This window comes from Rhipicephalus microplus, chromosome 5 (genome assembly GCF_043290135.1).
Source record: "Rhipicephalus microplus isolate Deutch F79 chromosome 5, USDA_Rmic, whole genome shotgun sequence".
Classification (NCBI taxonomy): Eukaryota; Metazoa; Arthropoda; class Arachnida; order Ixodida; family Ixodidae; genus Rhipicephalus; species Rhipicephalus microplus.
In genome coordinates this window covers 222,299,054-222,310,562 of record NC_134704.1, presented here as the reverse complement: position 1 = coordinate 222,310,562, position 11,509 = coordinate 222,299,054, and positions in this window count along the sequence as shown.

The window sequence follows — 11,509 nt, the reverse complement described above, 5'->3', positions numbered from 1 at the left end:
TTGGGGGACGCCGGATGTTACTGGGAGGGAGCTAGAACGGGTATTTTAATGGAGACAAACTGAGAGCAGTTAGTAAGAAATTGTGTGATCCGTGCAAGAATGTTGGAGTGCAGGTTCAGCTGGGAAAGTTTTAACAGTAGGCGTTTGTGTGGTACCTTATCAAAGGCTTTTGCAAAGTCGAGAAAGATTGCATCGGTCGGAAAGTGGTGGTCGAGAGAAGAGTGTATATCATGAATAAATATAGCAAGTTGGGTTTCACAGGATAATGATTTACGAAATCCGTGCTGGGAAGAATGAAAAAAATTGTTGGTGTCAAGAAAGTTCATGATGTGTGAATGTATGACATGTTCCATGATTTTGCAGGGGACGCTTGTTAGAGAGATGGGTCAATAATTTAGGCGGGACTGTCTGTTACCTGATTTGTGGACTGGAATAACCTTTCCCTCCTTCCAGTCGTCTGCTGAAATTCTTGTTTCGAGTGACAATGAGAACATCATTGAAAAGTACACTGCAATAATTTCCTTAGTATTTTTTAACAATTTAGAGTTAATATTGTCTATGGCAGCTGATGATGAAAGTTTTAATTTGTCAATGAGTGATGAAATGCCACTAACGGATAACACAACAGGGGCCATCACTGGTAATGTCGTAGTAGGTGGCGTAGGAAACGGTACGTTGGCTTCTTTAGTGAACACTGATGAGAACGCGGTGTTAAAGATATTGGCACAAACAGTGTCGCTTACGTCTTCATTTTTATCGTTTGTAAGCATGATGTCTCGTGTTAGTTGAGGGTTTATAATTTCCCAGAATTTTCCAGGGTTAGATTTCACAATTTTAGATAAATCATTGTGATAAATGTCTGTTTCGCTTTTCTAATTTCAGCATAATAAGCATCTTCCGCAGCATAGTACTTGCCTCATGCGCACGCATTACCATTAAACTTCGCAGCTCGGAAGAGGCGCTTTTTTTTATTTTCAAGTGTTTTCAAACTTTTGGAAAACCATAGTTTATTTTTATTGGCAGTAAAGCTCACTGTGGGGATGAATTTATTAGTCAAGTCAGTTACCTTGCCCTTAAGCATTAGCCAGCTGTCATTGAGAGAACAGGAACCGAGATTGAGTTCGAAGTATGGTAGGAAATCTCGTGATTCACAATTAATTCATAATTACCCTTATCATACAAGTGAATCGTTTTGCGGAAAATGGAGCGTATTTTTGGGGTGAAGTTAAATATGGTATGAATGACTTTGTGATCGCTGATTTCACGTAAGTATACAATAGATTTTAAGCTTTCGGGGCTATTTGTTAGTACCAGGTCTAAAATGTTTGAGGATTCACTAGTGACGCGCATTAGTTCGGTTACCTGTTGGATGAAGTTAAAGTTGAGGCGAACATCGACGAATTCTCTTGCGTCAGTATTTCCCGAGGTTGGTGAAACCTGATTGAGCCAATTAATGGAGGGAAAGTTGAAATCCCCATAAAGCAGAATACGTGCGTTAGGGTGTTTATTAGTTAGCTGGCATAAGATTTCGTTAAGTTTGCGGGGGAAGTCTGGGTCAGTTCGAGGGGCTTATAGCATACGCCAAGTATTATTGCTTCGGGAGGAGCACGGCATATTACCCATAATGATTCTAGTTGTGAAGATGTGTTGATTAGAGAGCATGATAGTTCTTTTTTAGTGGAGATGAGTATGCCTCCGCCACGTGCATTTTTACGATCGTGACGAAAGAATACGGTATTTATCCCGCACTAACTTATAGTTAGTGCGGGAGTTTCAGATTAATTCCACCCTATTTTTTTAGCAATATATTTATAACATGTGGTACAAATAGTTTTTGTTAGTAATTTCACAAATGACAACACTATTATCAGCAAATCATGAAGAAATTTAGATGATAGCAAGGAAGGGGCATTGGCAGTTAAAATGAGAAATAAGCTGGGCTTAGCTGAGCACAAAATGAGTTCAATTTCATGCGAGGCATTCAAAGTACTAAACTTTGTTCGGTAGTGCCAAGGTCCAGATGACTTAATTTTAAAGTAAATGTTTATTACTGACCTTGTCAAATGTGTTAGAAAATTCTAAAATAATTCAGTCTATGAATCACTGCATCAAGAGAATGGCACAATTTATGAGTAAATAAGTGGAGTCTAACTTTGAAGCGTAGTTTTCAATCTATACTGCGTAGTGTTGTATGAAATGTAGGGTGATATAGACGTACTTAGCTGCTGAATAAGCTTTTTTAGAATATAATAGTAGTAGTGGTATTACAACATATGTGCAAGTTAAAATGAGGAAAAATAATAATATTTTTTTTAAATTCCAGAAGAAAAAAAGAAAATTAAAAAAATTACAGCATATTCATGGAGTGATTGATGATGAGTGGGGCGAAGCGTCCGTCCATGCATGCGTCTATGCGTTCGATCGCGTTCGAGAATGCAGATGACGCATGGGTAACACCGATAAGACGCGTGCCAAAGGAGCCGAGCGCAAGCGTCTTTAACGTGCCCGCCACTCTGCTTCGTTCATGCCCCACCAACGATCCACTACGTATGGCGACTATAAAGGAGACTGAGAGATCCGCTCGTTCAATGCATACCCAGGCACAGCCCCCCATGCAGCTAATCTGAAAGTAGGGGTACAGCGCCATCTAGTTATCTTTACCCAACTGCAGTTTCTATGTAATTCTAAAGAAAGCGCTGTCTATTATACTGTTCGGCAAATACTGCCTTCTTTTCTTTGTTTTCTCTTCTCTCGGTTATGCGTGATGCTTGTACCATATCTAAGGACACAGTGAAAGATGAGGCATCAGTACCAAAAGGACTTATTTGGTTTGCATTCCTTTATGGTTTGGGGGAAGTATGAATATTTATAGCAACTTGATTTAAAAGTGTATTTATTATGTGTTTGTGAGTGCCTGTAATGTGTTAACTTATAATGACAGAAAAAAATTACTTTTGACGTGTCGATATTTATGTCACTAAGAATTAATTGAAATAAAATCTTTAGTCTTGCTATTTTTGCCCTACCTTGTAGTGTTAACAGACCAGCTTTCGTTTGCAACTCAGTAGGAGAATTCGTTAGATTGCATTTGTTATAAATATACCTCATTGCCTTCCTGTGCACCCCCTTTTAATTCTCGCAATTAGTTACTTTGTATGTGTAAACCTCATAATACTATTATAATCATGTTAATAATATATTCATTAATTATTATTATTATTATTATTATTATTATTATTATTATTATTATTATTATTATTATTATTATTATTATTATTATTATTATTATTATTATTATTATTATTATTATTATTATTATTATTATTATTATTATTATTATTATTATTATTATTATTATTATTATTATTTTATTGCATTGATAACATTGCACTTGATTTGCAGTTTACTCATTAAATCTGTATTTCACTGTTACACTGTTCAAGGCAGTATTTATAATGTCCTTACAAAGACCTACATATGTTAACTGCATTTAATGGACTCGGATATATCAGCCAGTCTTGTGGCACACCCTGCAGGACAAGAATATTTTCGTCATTTCAGGACATCCCGGGGATGTTTTGGATTTTTGAAGGAGGTACGTATTAGGGAATGACTGATGCACGGCTACCTGTTTTTCATGCAACCTTACCTTATCTCCAAAAGATCAGGTGATGGCAGTATGAGGCAAAGCCGTTAGACCTTTTCAGAGTAGCTTTATGCCTTTCTATAAATTGCAGTGCCATGTCCTCCTCTGGCAGAGAGGTGCAAGGCAATAGGAGGTAAGGGAGTGCCAGCCCGTTTAAACTTCGGTGCAGCACACAGCAATATTTGGTTGTGCATATGTCCTGTGCCTTACACAAACTGTTTTTTAGTTGTTTGCACTGCTTGAAATACCCTGTGCCTTTTTGAAATGAAACTTGTACTGGCATACAATGAACTGTAAATTTTGTCAGCATTAGATGTACAAAAAAAAAACATCATGAAGCCAATGAGCCCTTATCACTTGTTTGCCTTGCACTACATCTATTCTGGGATGAAGAGAATGGTCATAAGGAAGATAATAATAATAATAATAATAATAATAATAATAATAATAATAATAATAATAATAATAATAATAATAATAATAATAGTAATAATAATAATAATAATAATAATAATAATAATAATAATAATAATAATAATAATAATAATAATAATAATAATAATAATAATAATAATCATTCACACCAACTGCTTTCATTATAACAAATGATTCCAGCTGCTTCCATTTCCAGGCCAGCTGGTTTCATTTTCAGTCTCGAGTGGTTCATGCTGGGACCAACTGGAACATGTTGCTAATGTGTTGGCTTGTACTTAGTCCCAGCTGTATACAGCCATGGTTTCAGTTAAAGTGAACTGAAACCGTGGAGTCTTTTCACCTGGAAAGTAAAGAATGTAGAAAGTGATGCATCCAAAGGCAGAAAAGAAAACAAAGAGGAAAAATAAAACAGGGAACAGAGCAAGAAAAAAAAGGGGAGCTCTCAAAGAGAAAGAGAGAAAAAAGAGAGAAAGAAGGAGGCACACGCACACTGAATTTCTCTCGCCCTCATTTTTGAGGGCTCCTCGTTTTTTCCCTATGCGTCACTTTTCTACCATTACCTGGCTAAATTTTCACTCCTATACACAGATCGACTGAATTGATGGTGCAATTAGATTTAGCGTACATGCTCGTTGTCACATTCTGTCCCAAAATTCTCATGCCTGTCGTGCCAAAAAACAGCTTTGCAATGCAAATCACAATCATGCAGCTGAGGAGCTGTATCATGCACAGATCATAGTGTCAGCCTGATCGCACGAAGTAACGGTAATAACTAAGTGGTATACCATGCATAACAAAAGCGTTCAGTGTGCCCTTAAGTTATGTCGTCTTAACTGCAAAAGGGCAAGTTGTGCTTTGCCAGCATTTTCCTCAACTATGAGCCATACACTACAGCTGTGTTTTGTATGAATATAGAAGAGAGTACTGCTTGAAATGTTAAGTACACTGACTATACAATTAAAAGTATGGTAATCGGCATTTCTAAGAACATTTTCTTGTAAAAAACTGACACATACCGATGTCAAGATTCGTGCCAAAAGTACGTCTTGCCCAAGGATATTTCTGAAAAATTCAGCATATTCCACGTAGCTCCGGAATCGACATTATGCGAAGCATGCGGAGGCATGCTTAGCGTGACCATGTTGTGATTTTTTTATAGCGGCACGTCATGAAATTATGCCAAATATACGTCCAAATGTTCCACACACAGACATACAATAAAGAATTCCAAATGTTTATATAAACAGTTGTTTGCACTTGTGCAATGATGCAAACATGAACTTGAGCATTAGGAACACCAGAATCAATAAGCTGGTATGAAGTGCTGGTGCTAGTGAGGATGGTATAGCCCTGGACGCTGCTGCATAAATCAACTTCAGTGCATGGCACCTAGCAACAATTGACGTTAACCTAACATCACAGCTGCATCATAAAGCTGGATTCCCACCACTGCAACCACTATTAACGTTTCATGACCATATTAAGGTATTAAGCTATTCGAAAAGTAGGTCCGAGATCTGGCGTGGCTTTGTTGTAAAATATGCTTGAGTGCCGCGCGGAATGCTTGGGTTTGATTCCTGATGGGACCGCGACATTTATTCTTTGCATTCGTCGGTCCTCCACCCGCTCATAACACACATCTCTCCCACTTCACCCTCTCCACCACCCGCAACGCTCGACCGCACGTCGAGTCGAAACACTCTTTCAGCTCATTATCTGCGATGAAACTTACAGGAAACCCAACCCGCCTCCCATGTCTTTGCGTTTCAAACAAACGTTTACTCGAGTAAACATTACACCGAGTTCGCTTCCAGCCGTTCTTCCAGCACCCGCGTCGACGCCCGTTTCAACTGGGTCAACGACGTGAGCACCACTGCTGCTTCGCATCCCAGCAGGGTTCTCTTCGGGGAAATGGTTCAGCTATTGGTATGTGTACGTTGCGTGCTCACAAACCCGTGTTAGTCTTGCAACAACGTGTTCGCATGCACGCGCTGCAACAGCGCAACACGCTCCCACGCGCTGCAAGCAAGGGTGCAAGTCGAGCAGACAAAACTTCGGCGGCCGAAGCCCTGCAGCGGCTTGCGCTTCGCCTTCCCATACTGCCTTGCGCCCGCCTTTGGCGCGTGCGCAGAAAGCATACCGGCAAAAGCTCTCATTTCGGAACTTTGTTCCCTAGGACTAGGTCTGTTCGATTCACCTGCACCACATGAACCAGTTCACAGGGTGCTGCACTTTGCCATTCGTTTCAGCGGTGCAGCATTGACGACCTTTGAACTCTGTCATTCATTTCAAAAGGTGCAGAAGAGGGGCAGCACTGGTTCAAGATTTTCCTGCACCACCTGCGCTGGCGGTGCTGGCTTGATGCAGCCGCATGTGCAGCTGAGCAGACGATGCAGCACTTTAGCATAGGTGGCTTAGGCTTCATATCCGCCTGTGCAAACGCGGTGTGCTTTGCCAATATGTTTGCGCCTCATAAACTGTCCACATGTGTGGTTCGCCATTGTTCAGTGTTAGCTGTACGGCGTAAATTAGGCGAAGAGAAATAAGGCCTGCACACTGTTGGCTCATCGTCATTCATTTCGGGGGTTGCGCTGGGCCTGCGCCGCTGAACTCACGCTGCACAATTTCTGAACTTCGCGTGCACAGTCGTGAACTGGTTCCAAGTGGTGCAGGTGAGTCGAACGGACCCACTGTGCCCTCGTTGTTCAGTGGTGGTCAGTTGTGCCAACGCAGTCGGCGTTGGTTGTGCAGTTGACTGTGCGGACCATTCTAACCGTTGACAGCCGGCGGATTCTGCTACCGTATCGTGTTGGAGATTGCATGTGATCTTCCTGTTGTGCCTGTCAATTCTGTTGCACTTTTCGCATTGTAGTTTATTCGCATTTATTTCTCTGTTTAAGTGTGCTTGAAGTGTTCGTGTGCGGCTGCTGAAAAGCCAACCCTAACATGACCCGTGCACTCGTTGCCGGAGACTCAATGTTGAAGTACCTCGCAAGGTCTTTCACATTGAGCTCCAGGACACATGTCGAGATTCGCTCATTCAGCGGTGTGCGGATCGAGAAATTGTTCTCTTTAATATGCTCATTCTCTGGCAGATGTGCACGTGGTCGTTCTTCACGTTGGCGCTAACAATGTCGGTGAAGAACCCCTCGTGCTGATTTCCAGGTTCCGATCACTGATCTCCAGAATTCTTGATGTCAATCCGTCAATCCGTGTTGTAGTGTCTGCAATTCTGCCGAGACAAGCGAGTTTGCGCAAGTGCCAGTGGGCGCTGTCTGTCAGAGAATTGGAGGCATTCAACACGGATGCCGGGGAGACGAATGCCATTTTGCAGGCGCTGTGCCACAAGAACGGCTACGGTTTCGTGGACGGCACATGCGAGCTGACGGGGATGCTGAAGGCTGACGGCGTGCACCCGACGAAACGTTGTAGCCATGGTAAGCAATTAATGTGGATGTTATAAGGGGCTAGCTGCCTAGTCGGTAGCAGCTGCGGACGATCAAAGTTACGGGTTAGCGACGAGTCAATGACACATATTGCAATTGTTGCATTTAGAAGGGACGAATTCAATCCTCCAAGAAAACGCAGGCGTGCTTGCAGCGATACAGTGCACGTGCTTCATCGCAAGTGCCCGCGGAAGATAAAAATTAGGTGAAATTAGGTGTGTGTAGCTGTGATAGCCGTCCTACGTATAATTTTCGCGCAGTGTGGTACCGTGCGGTGAAGGCCACGTAAACGTGGACGTTGGAGAATTTAGTTAGCGGCATTCCGCTACGGTCTTTTTCGTTTTTTCCCGAGTTAATTCGTTATGTTGGCACTGCAGGTCTACGGACGACCTTTGAACATAAGTTGCATGCTTAGATCGTCGGAATCGAGCGGCTGCCTGTTGGTCATGTTTGGCACATGTAGAGCTTTGCGAAATGATTTGATTAGAGTGAAATGACGCGTGCAGTGGGACTATTTGCGACTTCGGCTACCAATGATATAAGCGGGTTTTACTGTGTGTTCATTACCACAGTATATTTGAGAGGCGCCAACGGGTAAGCTCACTGGTGCACAGCCTTTATGCAACAGCAGCTCCTTTACTCAGAAGTGCAGAATAAGCAATCTTACAAGAACTACTAAGGAGGCTAGTGAGGTTACCTACCTTATGTGTATTATCTCTGCCATGAGTTGACAAGCATCTGGTGTAAATGTGAATTCCCTATTGTGCATCAAAGGAAAGATCAATACTACTGTTACTGTTATTGTTATGAACACAGATCATATTTCATCAAACCCATGTTAGCCCATTGTATTCTCCTAATTTAAATACTGAAAATGAGATGTCTGATATGCCTTACTTGTTTCCAAACAGGGCAGCAATGTCTGATATAAAAAGTAAAAATTCTGCAAGTCATCCATGTAATTGGATCATTATACATCGAACGTCCCAGCCATTTTGGCAATTATCTTAAATGTATTGAAAAAAAAATCTTCCTAGAGCACTGTGTTTAAAATACTGAATGGTAAAATTTTTTTCAGAGAAAAAAATTTGGGTCACGTGGCTGCCTTCTGAGTTACCCGAAAATTGCAGAACTCCTCGCATGCAATCAGGTCGGCATCAGCTCACACAAAGTCATATAGACCAACAGCACCTGGTGTCGCTCCATTGAAGCCAAGTGTAGCAACCCAAGTGTAGCAAATGCCAAGTGTAGCAACTCAAGTTATGAACATAATGAGTCTAGCTTCTAACACTCTCACCATTCACGCTAAGGCAGTACAGCGTCAAGAGAACTGTTATGACTGTGGCGTTTTTGCCATTGCTAATGCATTCACCATTGCATCTGGCGTTGACCCGTGCACCGTTGCTTTCGATAAGACCTCAATGCGCAGGAATTTATTATCATGTTTTGCAGACAATGAGATGGTGCATTTCCCTATTGCTACAATGCAAGTGCCCAGGGTAAAACCAAAGTCAAGTTGCTTTTTTGTTCCAAAGTAATATTACATGTTTAAACCATTAAAAAAATCAGCCTTAATCTGAAACCATATAATGCTATAGCGGCTGATTTGAGACCTTTCTATAGAATCCAACTCTAGGTTATTAATATACTCGGTCATCATCATTACAATTCTTAGTTCTTCTGCCCCACAAAGAATTTTGAAATGACATTCTTTGGTCCGTGTTATTCAGTGAGATAAGTTTCTGCAGGCGTTATTTAACCAGAAAATAATGCAAACCATTATACTATATGCACCTTGCTTTTAAAAACTAAGTGCTCTGAGGAAAAGTTAATAAATTTTGATGCCTATCGGTCAATAAAATGAACTGTGTAAATAACGCAGGCCAGAAAGTTATTATTTTTGTGGTATATTTTAGGTACCTTGAGCATCCTAGCATGTTGCAACCTTTTTAGATGTTTAAGTATATAAATGTATGAAACCTTTTAAAGGGGCCCTAAAGGCATACTGTTGGTGCCCTGTTTGTAGTGCACTGTTTGTTCCGTGCTAAGAAAATGCCTTGTTTAAAAAGAAGTTATATATTAAGTGGTCAGGATGCTACAACTGGTATTTAAACAATTTTCCAAGTAGGTCTTCTTGACATTTTGTCCTTTAGGTGGCGTGAAATACAGTAGCAGCAGGCGTGGTAGAAGGAAAATTTTGCTATTATGAGCAGATACCGGTCAGTAGCTAAGGAGAAGCTTCTGTGGCACAGGTAGGTAATTTGAGAGAACTTTCACTGCCCCCCCCCCCCTTGTTTTTGGGGGATAATTGAAGCTAGCCATGAGTCTTGTCGGCGGCTCTTAGTTCAAAGAAAGAAATAGAAAGAACCAAGCAGCACTTCATACCAGATTTGGGTGCACGTTAAAGAACCCTAGGGGGTAGAAATTTCCGGAGCTCTCCACTACGGCGTCTCTCATAATCATATGCTGGTTTTGAGACGTTAAACCTTACTTATAAAAAAATAAGCATTTCATACCAGATTTTAATGCGCTGAAATCGTCTTTTCTACTGTGGACAGTTTCAGTAATTATTTTTTCTGGGACTCGACTATGTCATTTTATAGAGTTACAGAGTTCGCAGAATAAGGCATGGGTGACTGGAGCCTTATCATACATTTACTTCTTTCTTGGTGAACTAAGCCCTGTAGATAATACTGAAGTTTAGGCATTCTTAAACTTTCACTCATCATTCGAACAAGAGAAATTTTTTGCCTTTAGCGTCCCTTTCAGATGAAGAAAATTTGTTCCTTTGTGATTGAATGCCTGACTTCATTTTCTAAACTGTGCAATGTGGAAACACCTACTTCGGCAAAATGAAAGCTAATGTGGGCAGCTGGTGAAAGTTTACTTTTCCAACTGCAAATAAATTTTATGTGATTGTATTACAATGTAAGATGTTCTTAATGCATTAACAAATAGTTCATATTCTGAACATTCCCTAGAAAACAGCATCATTTCTCGTAAAAGTCTAAATGTTTGCTATGGCAAAGTTTGATTCCATTACACTGGCTGCAGTTTGAGGCAGCAGTTTAGCATGGCCTGTATTAGTTACATACTGTCTAAGTCTCTGGGCGGAGCCTGACTGCTACAGAGCGCGTTCTCGGGCGGCGGATAGAGAAACGTTCCATGATGTGAAGTTGCACAAAGCTGCTTCATATCATGGTACAGGCAGTTATGCCCGCGGACCAACAGGCATATAGTCATGGTTTATATTAGTGACAACCATATTTTTGCTGCTGTTAGCAGCCAGTGGTTTTTACACATCACTGAAATTTAAGTCAGTGCATATACTTAGACATTGTGATGTGCGTGTAACATCAGTGCAGTGCTCATGTTGGTTACCATTCACAAGACCATAACAAGGACCTGCTGCCAGCCATCATGTCCTGGTCCTGACCTGCCTTTGGGAGGCTGACTCAGCCGTCTAGGTTGGCGAGCGGGTTCCTTCTTCTGGTCACCAGCCACGATGGTGCAGTGACCAGCCACCATGGTGCATGCATGGGTAGATCTGTCTGATATAAAGTGTTAATGCAGGCTTGTTAATACGTCGTGAACTTGCTATAAACAGCACTACAACTAGACAAAGAAAGAAGAAACAGAAGCTGCAAGGGACATCTTGTCTCTTGCAGCTCTATCTATCAGATGTTCTGATCTCTCTGCTCACATTTGGAGATTGTTTTCACACTGTGACTGAAGCGCTTCTGTCCATGACTTATGGGTGAATTGGGCTTCTCATCTGCTTCAGCCAACAAATACACCTGCAAAGAATGAGTCTGCTACTGTGGATGACACCAGCATTGGAACTACTAGTGACTGTTTTTGTTTCAAATGTTCAGCAGAACTTCATTTAATTACAAAGCTTTGCTTGTTTTAGTAGTTTGGTAATGGGTGAAGTTTCAGTGTGATTGTTTTGCCTTTATTTAAAATTACTTTTGTTTTAAAT